We start from the raw sequence: 14,272 nt of genomic DNA, 5'->3' as shown, positions 1-14,272 counted from the left end.
GGTCCTATCTTTGAATTCAAGTAAAAAGCTGTTTCAATTAAGAGCAGATTTTGTACAAGCAGTAGCAGCAGTGTTAATGCACAGCGGATAATAGAGCTTTCACTCAGGGAGATAGGGTAAACTCTGCATTGAAGCCTTGGTTTTAAAAAATGAAATTCTGGACATTGCTGTGAACTAAGTGGAATGAAAGGGATGGAGCAAAGTCATATAGGTTGCGAACATTCAGACTTTTGAAATAATCTATCTTTTTTATGTATCAAGCAGGTGACTGTTAATATGAATGAATAGTACCTAATATATTGTAAAATTACTTAATTTCAGCCAATGTCAAAGTGCTCTATATTCTCTTTTTTTTCCACATCAAAAGACCAGGGATTACCTAGAGACCCTACCTCCTGTCATCAGGGAAAGCAGAGACCTAACAAAGAAGTCAGTGTCGCAGGACACATAAAGACTCCTAATGAGCTTCTACTACCATGAGGCATATTAGGAGAATGACTGAATCTAGATCTATATTTATCTATAGTATTTCACATTTTAATTACTTTATTACCCCAAACCCAGCCTTTTCTGTGAGAAAAAATGTTCATTTTCTTACTAAATCAAGTTACTATGGGCATCATTGTTTTCTGCACAATATATTTTTAATGAYAAAGCCCTAGAGGATGAAAGGTTACAACTTCCATCACAACAACAAGCAAATAGCAGAGACACAGACACAAGTAACATACTTGAAAGCTCAAAGAAGGCAGGTGATAATTATACTTTACTTAATGCATAGGAAAGAGCCTAAAAATCCATTAACAGAGAGAGAACTTCATTTTCACATACAATCTTCTCTGAAAGGAAACTATGAGCAAAGTGAGTTGCTAAGAGGTCTCCTGGGATCAAATCTTTGATGGTTTATTGATCTCATTTGATGCTTTTAGAATCATTAAAAGTCACCTTTCTTTTGTCATTCAGTCCTAGGGAGTAAATTGAACATTATGTTCATGTAGGTCATTGAGTACTTTTTACAGTAGTTTATTCAAGCAAATGGAACAACGTGSTCCTACTAACTGACTGGCAAGATTAGGATATCAGAGAATAAGGAAGATTGTTAAAGAGAAACAAAGCACCAATTTGCTTTGTAATAGGCTGCTCTTGAAGAGCAGAAGATTCAATTACTTAAGAATGTGAAGTGTCTAAAGGGGCCATGGATTTCATATTTGTGTCGTTGTGAAAGTCCTTGTCTAAAATAGATCATTATAATAAATCTCACCTTTTTTTTTTTTTTTTTTTCTTATACTAACGGAAGAGGGAAAACAAACACCCCTTGCCCCTTTTTTCATCATCTCTAGGCAAATAACTCTTAAAACTTCATTCAGTTTTAAGGCGTTAAACAAAGAGATTATGCTGAGAAAATGAGAGCAAATACCAACAGAAAGTGTYTTTCCCCCGGGAAGAACTACATATGGGTAGCATTGAACAGAGATTAAAACAGCTGTGAAATTAACACTTTGATAAAATGATGGGATCACATCTGGGTCCAGGATGTTGTTGACTTTTTTTATTTTCTCCTTCCCATGGTGTAGGTGAACAAACTTTTTGGTGTTTTTTAGTARAGCATCTTGTAACCAACAAAGCAAAGACCATTTCCAAAGCCCACAAAAACGACTTGTCTTTTCGCTGAGTGATACCTGACAGCAAGTCAGCAACAACAACGCTGGTTTCCCATCTCCAGTTTCTCTGCCCTTATAGAGCAGTACTGCATTCACTGGAGGAACTTCTTTTGGTTGCAATCCAAAGCAGTTTGCTGAACAGTAATTCAGCTGATACCTTCTGTTTTTCCACTGTGATTTAAGGGCCATAAGGCACCACAGCTGAGTGGTGCAGGTCATAGGTGTATCCTGTTGTCTGCATTACCATCAGCAGACGTGATTTTCATTTACAATCTGATATGAGAAGAGGAATAACTATTTCAATAACATTTTAATGAAATTATGCAGTGAGATAAAAGCTTACTCTTTAAAAAATAAACATGTCAACATTCTTGATTTTTTTTATAGTTACGGATAGGAGGGTAAGGAAATGGGAAAAAACATTCTGTGACTCCAAGACTCCTTACTTTACTTCCATCCACTATCTGTGATCATTCTGCAGGGGATGAATGTTGCTTCTAGACTCCATCATTGAACATACAGAGCTTTTGGGTTTATCAGTTTCGCTCTGGAGAAGCTGAGGACAGAATGTAGATTTCATTTCTTGTTCCTTCCACAATGGCCCAATCTGTAATTCTAGGCTTGACCATTCCGACTGTGGAAGTTTATGTTTGMCTCAAGGTAATTCCCTAACGGTACTCAGAGATTTCCTTTGAGTTGTTCAGAATACATTGTYGCATTGAATGAAAGTGCCCAAATTTAGCTCTTGGAATATGCAGTATTATTCACTAGGTGAAGTAACCAGYGATTTAAATGTCTCACTTAACAAAGGTTATTCATAATGCTATGTCAAACAAATATACCAGGAGTTTTCTAATGTTCTAGCATACTAAATAAGTTCTAAATTTCCAAATTTCATCAGTGTTTTGACAAGAATTAACTGGGCAGCAAGAACTCCCTTTTGAAAGCAGGACTAGCTATCTTCATCGATATTTTTATTAAAGACCAATACTGAAAGTTTTAAGTGGACAGTACAGTAAGAGATTTAAAAAAAGATATGAATAGTCTGTTTTTGTTGAGCGATATGGGATGGTAAAAAGAACTGCTCAATGATACAACAAAAGCAATGATATGCTATTAGCCTCTCTTAGTCACAAATTCTGTATGTATTAAATGAAGTTTTTAAGTCTCTTCTGGCCTGTCATTCTGAGACGCTGCAGTTTTAACTCGTGGAGCTAGCAGATGACATGACACTTACTGGATGTATCATCATCTCAGGGTGCAAAGGCCCTGTCATTTGCTAGTGCCACTGAGATGTTGCTGCCAGCTTGATGGAGATTGTTTTATGTCTCTTTATGTCCCTAGGTCTCTTCTCCCTGTTTCCTCCCTTTCTTTAAGGAGATCATGGTAAAGAAATGGTGTGATAAATCAATGAGCAGGGTACCACTGCAGCGTTGCACTATCCATCCATCAGAACTGCAGTGCGTTTGAGCTGGTCGGTGCTGCTTGGCTGGGATCTCAGAACCGTTTCCAAGGRATGGAGAGGCTTTTGCCTGTGAATTCCAGCCTCTGCCACATTGGAAATCTCTCTAAGTTATTTTAGTATGTGTAGAAATAGTAAATAGTAGGATAAAAGATTTTTTTTTTCCAGGGGACATTTCCATGAAGCCAAACAAACTTCTTTTTTATTGACTGTTAAAAAATACCATCCATTTTTTATTGTAAAGAGGTCACTGTGGACTAAAAGTAACAGATGGGAAGATCTTTTTCAGTAATATTTCAATCCACTTTCTTTGGCTGTGGAGTCTAGAATGGATTTGAATTTCTAAGTACTGTTGCAGAAGTTGTTTTATTGCTTCAGTGTTCTGCATARTATAATGACATGCTGCCAAGACCAGATACTGGGTTGCTCCTATGGTTAGAATAATTGCATGAATATCACAGCAGATATGTCCAAATCCTCCGGTGCATTGCAGGGCCTCTACGTGGACACTGGCTAATGTCTGCACTACAGGGATCTGCAGCCACTGTGCRGGGGTGTGCATGTATCTCATGGAGCTGAGCTATTTTACTGATTTCATTACCACTCCCTAAACATTTAGGAATGTGATTTTTGGAATACTAATGAGTTGAGGCCTCTGTAGTATTGAACACTACTCCTCAAAAGGGATGTCCTATTTCAGATTTCAGATGTCCTATTTTAGATTGTGTAGCAGGTTTTGCCTGACCTGAACCATGAGGTGGAGCAAAGAYTCAAAGATTTGAGTCATAAAGAAAGACTTAGTATGTTGCAGTGGGTTTGGTAACATAACATTGAGAAGTATAGTAAAAATTTTAATTTCTGTTCCTTTTGGAACAGAAGGAATCAGAACTGAAAGCAAACTGAAATCTTGAAAGACTATATAAGGACGATGAGTCTTCTGAGTGAGTGACCAAAAAATAAATGATAAACCTTTCCCCTGATTAAAACAATTGTCTTGTTGGGGATGACTTGCTTAATGTCCTGCACGTCCAGCAAAGGAGGAATATTTGGGCCTATTCTGGGCTTGTCAGAACAAAYCCTATCATGAATGGTCGTACTGCATGTAGTGTCTGAAAAATTCAGTGCCTCAAAGTACGCAAGTAAGATAGGCAACTAATGGTTCAAAGGARTTGTGCCTGGTAACCTTGCAGCAAACAAGAGCAACTTGCATAGAAAAAAAAAGACCAGCTTTAGCCTTCCTAACGTCTCCTGTTGAGTTAGATAACACACAGTAGTGTATCCACTACTGGCTGCTGCAGAATCCCATGTAAGGATTAATTGTACATTTATGCAGGTGTACTTTCCCTCGTATAAGTCTAAGGTAGCCACTCTTTTAGAGCTTCATATCTCTAGCTGTCTTCTAGATAGGACTGTAGGAAAAGAGKTTTTGTTAGTGGAAAGTTTTATATTGAAGAACCTTGTGGTAGGATATTTCATTCTTTTCACTGTTGCCTGTACTGTTTTGAGAAGTCCATCTACAAACTACAGCCCACAGAGGAAGGACTCARCCAATCTATGGGTCAAATTAAACCTCTCATATAGTAAGGAGTGTTCTTACAACTACTCAGGATACAGCTTTGACAATGCATTCTTTCTTTTTAACTTTGCAAAATGGTATTTTGTACTTGTAACAKAAGCAAATGAGATTATAATAATTAATTAAAGCATTTCTTTTGCCAGAGGAGAATGAATGGTCAGGGAGCAGCAGGGAATCTCTTGTATCACAAATGAGCTGACTGGTAGTATGAAATGTTATTTTAGAAAAAGAATAATCTGAAATGCATGTGAGGTAAAGCGAGAAAGTACATGTACATTTTAATGAAGTCTCTTTTCCTTAAGGAAAAATCTTGCCATAATGATCCAAGATGTAAGAGCCCTAATCAAAATTAAATATGTTTAATTTTTTCTCCTGCCCTAACATACACTGTTAGATGAGAATGCATCTTTATTTTAACACTGAAGACTATTCTGTAAGGCAGTAAAAAGGTCTATCTTTCCTAAAATTTGCTATCACAAATAAGCTTCCACTTATATTTATTCATTTGTAAAGGAATCTGTTTCAAGCAAACATTATATCCTGTAGAACAAATWGAGGAACAACTTAAGACTTGCTGTACAGCTGAAGTCTAAATCATTAACTCACAGGCACATTATTAGTGAATGCAAAAGAAACAGAAAATTAGAAAAGGCAAAGGGATAAATCACAATCTGTTAATCAGATTGTACAGCTATGTTCTGTTTTATAATGCATGAGGCATACATTTAATCCTTTAATGCAAATGATGCTGTGCAGTTCCAACCTCTTTATTTTGGGATAGGCCAAGTATAACCCTTGTGCAAGTATAACCTTAATAGTGAGGTTACATTTACTTTGACAGAGGGAAGGGAAAAATCATCTAAGAATAACTATAACTCTGAATTGTATCTAAGACAAGCAACATGAATTAAAAAAAGAATYAGGCTGCAGAAAAGGTAGTAAGTTRTAAAAGCTAGATATAGAATATCTTACAAGCATGCTGTTCTGGATGTCAGAAAAGCCCAGTAAGTTATTAGMTTAACTTGCAACTGACAGAACTAAATACAGTTCTGTGCTTCTTTCAGCCTTGGTCACAAAACACAGAATGAGGGATCTGATAAGAAGGGTGTCCTATTCATAACTGTAATGAAATATGAATTGTAAATGTCTCTGTGTTTTCTGAGGAGTAACAAGAGTGATTAAAGAGTTCATGCACAGACTGGGTTCCATGCACAGTTTAAATTAATATCTGCAATGAAAAAAAAAGATTACTGGATGAACACCACAGTAAAATGACAGCAAAATAGATTAGCATTAAGCTACTAATTGTTGTAATAATTGGGGCATTGTTCTCCAAACAGAGGTTTTAAAAGGAAACAAACAAACAAAAACCCCACAAGCATAGCATAAAAAGGAAGAGTTTGACAGAAATCACTTCATTACAGTCTACTTCCAGTGTGCTCATTTTCATTAACAAGATTCCCAAGTGCTTTCCTAAAGCTCATCATTTTCTCATTGCTAACAGGTCTTTCTGCCCCCACTTCTCAAACCTCTGAAATATTAGCAAGCACTTCAGATGGGCATTGACATTACCAGCCTTATCAAGCATGACATCTCCTTGGAGTCCCTTATATTCCTTACAGATGGTGTGTCTCAACATGAATCGCTTTGTCAAACATGACACTTACTCACAAGGTTGCTGAGGTGAATGAGGCTCTCTCCTGTATGCGGGGGTCTGGTGCACACTCATTGCTCAAACCCTCCTAGCCAGTTTTACATAATCACAAGAGGTAATGTTCTTGGTCTTTCTAATTGGATAACTCCTTACGTCATTTGTTGAGTTGCCTTTCAAGGCGGCCACATTTAAGTGGTGATTTTAAAGAACAAAACCTTCCCTTTGCAATGAGTCCCAACTTCAAAGACTACTTCTGGTTTACTTTTAAAATCTAATTAATCAAACCCTTGTCCAGTCATTAGCTCTGGCCACAGTATCCTGTCTTACCATACCTCATTTCCAAAGTATGATTTACAACTTTATTTTGGGATCTATTTTAAGTTTTTCTGAGTCTCCTTCTAACACAATGAGGTTTGAAGATCATTGATCCTTGCAGCTGGTTCTGGGTACAAAGGATGCTGTGACCTGCCATTCCTAGTTATTTGGTATGRATGCTCTGTTTTTTTCACTGGGAATAGTGGAAGAAGTGATGATTCATCATATGACTGGTGGTCATTCAATGAGCAGGTACAGTGTAGCTGGAGTGTTGGTATCAGTCACAGTGACAGTTATATCTCAGTGTCTTGTTATAAGGACAAAGCAGAAAAATGGTGCCTACGAATGAAGGCTGATGTTTCTGTGGGATAGAACTGATTGCCTGAATGACATATTCTAATATGGGGGGTTTGCTCCAAATTTGGTATATTCTCCCTACATAATATATATCCATACATTTTCTCTGGGAAATTTTTGAGAATTCAGGCAGATAGGGAAAATTTTGATAATTCAGCTCATTACAAAAGAGCTGAAACAAAATTACTCTGCTGCTGAATTTTCAAGGCTAATAAACCCAAACTCATAAATGTTACTTCATGGCCCTCTGAACCTGTCACTTTATAGTGCTTATTACYTTACCTTTAAAATGCCACAGACTGGCAATAAGCAGACCTTCCCTTCACTTTGATGACAGAGGCTTTATCTATGAAGGGGTTGTTTTGACTGACTTCGAGAGGTGCTAGTCCCTCTCACATGGTTGCTCTATGGGTTGTGTATTCTTCAAAGGTTCTCTGGTTACTATATTGTCTATTGCARAAGAACGTTCTGTCTGTGTGATGTGTGTAGTCTTTGTAGCTTCTTACCTGGCAACTTCAAATATATTTTAAATGCTTTTCATTTCACTTAGAAAAGACTCCCCATGCTCCACACATCCATCCCTCAGACTTTGAGGGGAGAACAAATCCAGTCAGGCAAATACGTCCATGACCTGGCTTTCCAGCAACAACCCATTTACCCTGAGCRTGAAAACTCAGGCACAGGTCTGAGGTTTCTGGATTAATTTCTAAGGAGGGTTGAAGATGTACGTGAAGGAAAACACTAGCTCTTAGGAGTTACTTGTGCATGGTTAAGCACAAGGTTATGCCTAGTTAATTGTACCTTAAAACATGAGCAGACTTCTGGAGACTTTCTAAAATATGGAGCATTATAAATTCTTAATTCTCTGGAGTGACTGTGTGCCCCAGAGGCAGGGCACAGTCGAGGTTTCTGAGGGGAAAAATGTCRTTTTCATATGTGGTTTGTACTTAGTTCCCTGCTGTGTAGTTTTATAAGCATTAATGTGCAATTAGAAGCATTTGCAAATTGATCTCCAATTTCACTTGAAACACCACCTGGTCTCACTTCTTTACAGTAAGGGTGTGTTGCTCTGTGCTTTCTTAGAAAGTTATTTGATTGGCTGAGAGATGAAAGGAAGCTGTGAGAAAACAGAATAGAAGGTGATTTTAAGGATTTTGAAAGACTTTTTAAGAACTTTCCAATGAAACTTAACTCTGTGTGAAACTGTACGAATATCACTGTAGTATAGATAAAAATAGAGTTTTTACTCATTGTTTTTCCTCTCTAAGAACGAAGAAAAAGAAGTGGTCTAAAGAATGGTCRTGATGTTGCTATTTTTTTTCTCTTACCAGTGCAAGAAAATCAACCCTCTGAAATGTGTTTGTGAGGTTACTGTATTTGTAAGGTTATTTTTATTTATAAGGCACTATCATAAAATGCATATTGCATTTTGTAAAAATWGCAATTGTAACAATTTCATCAGCCTAGCTTTGAAATTTGATTAATCAGTTGTTAGACTCCATACAGCTCAATAATCTGTTTAYTTGGGCAATGAGAAACATTTTCATCAAGAATAGTCACATTGTRTTAGAGATATTGGCAATATGGGCTTTGATAATTAAAATAAATTAATTACCTGCAAGCTCTTCATAAAATTATTTAGTCCTATGCCATATTAAATTGTTCTGAAACTACACAATGATTTCCAGTTTGTAACTACTCATTTTTTTTAAATATGAAATTCATCCATTTCTTTAACCATGTGGTAACCCTGCAATCAAGATATGTAACCTGGCTGGCTGGGTGACTGTTCTTCAGTTCTGAAAACAGTTTCAGAGCCTTTTCCTGGTTGTGTGAATGCCCAAATATAATCCATGCTTTTTCATAATGCTTTACCAGCTCATTCGTGTTACCAAGAAAACCACATATATTTATCAAGAATGGAATCAGGCAGGAATCAGAACACACAAGAAGAGCTTTTTCATTATATTCATTTTCATTTCGGTGAAAAATGACACTTACAGTTTCATTTTCCAAAGGAATTCAGGAGTTCAGAGCCAAAGCCCTGCTAAGTATTTGGACTTTGAATCTCCTTTYGCCATTCAGTGGATTTTACCAATCACTTATGTGCGTGTATTTTTAAAAATATATATGTATTTTAAAAATCACTTTTGATTGTTTAAAAAAATCCCAGACAACTGTTAAGCTTAAAATCTACTCAATGTCCCACACAAGTGATAAGCCAGACCACTRAGACCTAGAGTTTCTACTGAATGATACTGTGGCTCAATGGAATCTAATAGTCTTCAGGGAAAATTTCATTAATGAAACATTTGTAGAACTTAACGATGAATAAATTGAGGATATTTTGTACAGAGCTTCAGCTCTGATGGCCCTTTCAGGGGGTTCTTTCTTAGAATTTCCTTTATGCAGTATTTGTTTTTAGCAAGAATAGGCAGGAACACACACCTGCATTTGCCAGTTGTGTCTTGCTTCTGCCCCTCTTCTCCGTTCACTTCTTTCTTAGGTGAGCAGAATCCTTATGTCAGTGCCCCAAATCACCCTTTGCATGAGCATGTATCTGCTCTCACAGATTATATACAGAGATGATAGGTAAGAACTTGCACTTTGCAGTATATCTGAAAAACTCATACTCCATCCCTTTATTGTTGAAARAGCATGAGGTGGTGTCTTATTTTAAAAGTACCATGTCAAGATTAGAAAGAAGATGTGGAAAGACATGGTCTGTGTCTGCTGCAAAGGGAGCTGTCTGCTTTCTACCTGCTGCCCCAAATGAGTCAACAAGGGGAGTGCTGCAAACTGCTCCCACTCCTATGGATGGAAGGGTGCATACGTATGTCTCTAAGCTGCCCAGATTCTCTTTGCTGAAAGCATCTCCATCAGTGTGTGCTAAATGAAATATTCCTGAAATGCACAGCAGTATTTGAGCAAGAAGCCTCCTACTGATTTTGTTGCCAAGGTTGGAGTTTGCAGACTTTTTTTTTTCTTTTTTCTTTTTTTTTTTTTTAACTTGAGTTAAATGCAATGGTGCAGGCTCTTGGTTTGAATAAACTGTTTTATCCAAGCCAGCATTGGTTTACGCCAAGTAGGGATTTGGTCCATCATTTATTTTGAATTTCTGTTTTCTGCTGACAACATAGGAAGATGTTTTTCTTTCTTCTCACTTCTTAAGGAACATGGCACAGTCTGCCTTGCAGTCCTCAAAACAAATGTGCTATCTTTAGCTCAAGGGAAAACTCAGCCTTTGAAAACATCCTTGTTTTTTTAATATTAAGAGTCCTATAATACCTTTTCATCTCTTTAGCTGCTCAAAAAGCTTTTCTTGCAGTTAATCTTGTTCTCAAATTTTCTCCTAAAATTCTGGTTTAGATGTAAAACACAACTGAAACACTTTTTCTGCCTGTGATCTTTACTATGTTTATATGAATTAGATGTGACAAATTTGGTTTTGCTCTTATTAATACACTTATATAGTGTTACTGGGACATTGAACATTTTTTTAAAAAAAAAAAAGATCATATTCCAGAGTTCTTAACCAACATTTTTTAAGCAAATATAAGCTCATTGTGACTTAGTTTAGATGAGTTTAGTTAGTTAATTAAGTGCATATTTTTAAAGGAACCTTTTTGTCTCACCTTTTCCTACCACTCCTACCAGAAAAAGAACATAAAAATATAAATATGCCGAAAATCTACCTAACCCTGTAATCTCTTTCCAGCTAATAACAGTTGATGTACAGAGAAGAACAAATGGTAACTTATTGTGTAATGCTTCTATCAGCAGAACTTGCAATCACCAAAGAAGTCCAAAGAAGAAAGAAAAACAGCTTGTTTCCTTTTGCAGCCAGCTTCCCTTCCTGTAGCCACATGCCAAGTGTTCTGTTGTTTGGATTTTTTTTTYCTGTCCTTTGTAGGGCCAAGGTCTTAACTTAGAGATTAGCAGTTTGGGAGCCAGTAGCAGAAACATAGCATATGTTCCAAGTGCTCATGACGCCTTAAAATGTATTTGAAATGAATTAGATCGCTTCATTTCCACATACAAATTCCACATAGATCAATTCTAGACTATGGGTTGGGCTCCCTGCTGAGCCACTTCATAGCTCTTGATTAGCTATGGATATTACAGTAATTGGGTCTGTTGATACTTACCTTTCTGAAGAGATTTTAGCTAAACCTGTTTGTTAAAATAATGACCACAGAAGGAGAGAGAGAGAGAGAGAGAGAGAGAGAGAGAGAGAGAGAGAGAAGTATGCGTAGCATTTCAATACCTTGGAATTACATTTCCTGGTAACACGATGTTCAGAAACCCTTCAAGAATACTACAGCAGCTGCTACTGAACAATTAACTTGCGCTGTTATTAGCTGGGTTCGGAAAATATATCTTCGTGGTAAATGAAGACAGAATGAAGTATTCTGCTGCAACACTACAGATTTTTATTACCCATATTCACTCAAGCAACAACTGTACTTGAGAAACATTAATGTTCAGATGTCAATTGACAAAAGCACAGGGACTCATTAAATCAGAAATATTGTGACAAACCGTAGAATCTTGTGTTTCTGCTCTAGGGAGGTAATCCAGCAAAGCATTTAAGAAGCTGCTTAATTTTAAGCATAGAAGGACTCCCCAGAGAAGGCATAAAGCAGCTGCTAAAGTGTTCTCCYGGGCTGGAGGAGACAGTTGGCCAAAATTTGTTCATGTGTGTTCTTCGTTTCRCTTTGTTGCATAGGAAGATGTTAAGACTAGAAGTTCATTATACATGRTAAGAATTCCTAGCATAATATGAAAACATTATCATGGTTTATATAAATRCGTGCATTCCAATAGTACATAGAGATGTACATAGAGAGTACATAAAAATGACTCTGCTATGTTTAGTGCTCACATAAAAAAAACTGCATTACTAGTCTCCAGACACTTTAAAATACATGTCCTTTATMTGTCCTGGGAAGCTGCTCAATCCACTGGGTGGATTTTCATAGATTTTTCTCTGCATTCCCTCTGTGTGATACAGAAAGCTGACTGACCACTGTGCAATAGGGGAATATATCCATGAATAGTGAGGGGCATGTGTTGATGTGATAGAGATCCCAAACCTCAAATGAATGCAGTAGCCTCCAGAATCCCAGATACAGATACAGATAAATACAGATACAGATAAATACAGATACAAAGGTTACAAGCATTTCTATTCTGTATACATGTTCAAAGTATACATGTTTTTCCTTGTGTAATCATCCTGAATTTGGTCACCTGTGAAAACAGAGTTGTTACAAAGGTTGGTCAGTGTAAATAAGCAGAGTTTTCTCATGTTTAGGACTGATAATTGTCTTTCAAATGGAAAACAGCTCTTTCTCCAAACCCATGTTCACCATGACCCAACTGCCAGAAATTCCAGTTCTGTAGATSGTTAGACCCTTTCCTTTTGACATCTTCTGATGGCCTTTCCAAGACAAAAGCCTGGGGATTCTGGTTGTATGAGTATTTCTCATTCTGTGTCTATTATTTGCACTCCAAAAATGCTGGAATGTTTGAAAACCGACAATAATAGCACATTGTCCTTGCATTTCTGCAGCTCTGGAGGTCCTCCTGCAGGTGGTCAGCAGTGCCGCTACCCACTTTTTTGCAGTTTCAATGATTTACTAACAGATAAATCACAACATGTCACCGTGTGATTCAGTGCATCAGAGCCTCATAGTTGCTGCAGTTGTTGAGGTCAGAGCGCTGTAATGTTGGTTCCACAGGGCTGAACTGTTCAGGGCACGACAAAACTTCCAGGCAGATTCTGGACCTTGTGGACAATTACAGCTCACACCTATAGTGTCACCTTGATTCTACTACCACCTCTGGAGCTGTTTTAACTCTGATACTCAGATCAGGGTGGTGATGATGATGGGTGGGAGTCAGGGGAATGAGTTGAAATTTTCCTTCCTGCAGATGTGAATACTTTCTACCTTCTGCTTGCTAGCTGGTCATGCATGGTGACAGATTGGGAGTTAGGAGCCATTCTCCTGGGTAGTCACTGATGTGCAGAAAGCATTTAGCAAATCTAGAGAGAAGTGGTCTGGGTCTCATGACAAACTCCAATGTTCGTATTTTTCTTCCCTTTATTTTGCAAGCGAACCTTCAATTTAATGATTATATTGGCAATTTGTTAAAAAATAGTAACCAGTGTTTTCCGGAGGATAGTCTTTTACAGGCAGCCCTATCCTAGCAGCCTTTCAGTTGCTTTTATGCCTCAGAAAGTAGATGTGTTTAGACAAATGTTGGTGTTGTAATCGGATATACCTTCTTTTTTTAAATGCAAGATACTCTACTGTATTAAATGTTGGATTCAGCTTTATAAGCAGGGAAAAGATAAAATTTGTAGCATGTGGAGCAGCACTGGAAAGTCAAACTTCCCACTTTGGCTTTAGCAGAGCTACATTCACAAGCACTTAGGTCGTCGTGGTTCTGTGTGGGATGCAGCTTTCTTCMCTCCTGCCATTTCAGACCCCTGAAGTTATTGGCATTTAGAAGCTGCAGTAAACTTTCCATAACTGGCATAATTATCTGTGGCTGCTGCCCTCCCCACTCTGCATCATTGCTGTTGAGCATCAGTAATACCAAACACCCAGACTTATTCCCATTTCCATCTTAATTTTTAGCCAGCTGAGATCCTAATGCAGCTGGAACTGTCTGCACGCTCTATTAAACCTCCGTTTGCACCTGCTTTTAGCCTAATCTCTTCATTGCCCTTCAGCTCCTGTAGTCACGGGGCTTTAGCACTACTACCAGAGGAGACTGGAACTGAAGAACTGAAGGGTTAGGCAGATGGGAAGATTAACTTTGTAATCCAGTGTTAGAGTTCTAATTCTGAATGGAAAGCCAAGTTAGGCTGTGATTTGTGTTTGACATATAATGTGAAGGTATTCTGAAAGGGCATGCAGAATTGAGACAGAAATACATTTCCACACTTGTTTTTCCTATGTTCTAGCAGCGTTCCTTGTTCTGTGGTACAATGCAGATCCACAAAACAGAACAGAGTAGGATAGCTAAACTGGTCTGAAAAATATATCTCAATTTATTCAGTTTAGAAGAGAGACAGTTGAGGGGCATCTTTGATTATCAAGAATAAATACTCAAACAAAAAGAAGATATCTGATAGCAGTGGCTAGGGAAAAAGTTTCAATCTATTATAGGTAGATCCAGCAACCTAACTGCAGTAAGCCAGCCTTGAAATAAGAAATAGCTTCTTAGGAGTGAGC

The sequence above is a fragment of the Nothoprocta perdicaria genome, unplaced genomic scaffold (assembly GCF_003342845.1).
Source record: "Nothoprocta perdicaria isolate Ctin4 unplaced genomic scaffold, notPer1 scaffold_0, whole genome shotgun sequence".
Lineage (NCBI taxonomy): Eukaryota > Metazoa > Chordata > Aves > Tinamiformes > Tinamidae > Nothoprocta > Nothoprocta perdicaria.
Note: the sequence above shows the minus strand (reverse complement) of the source record.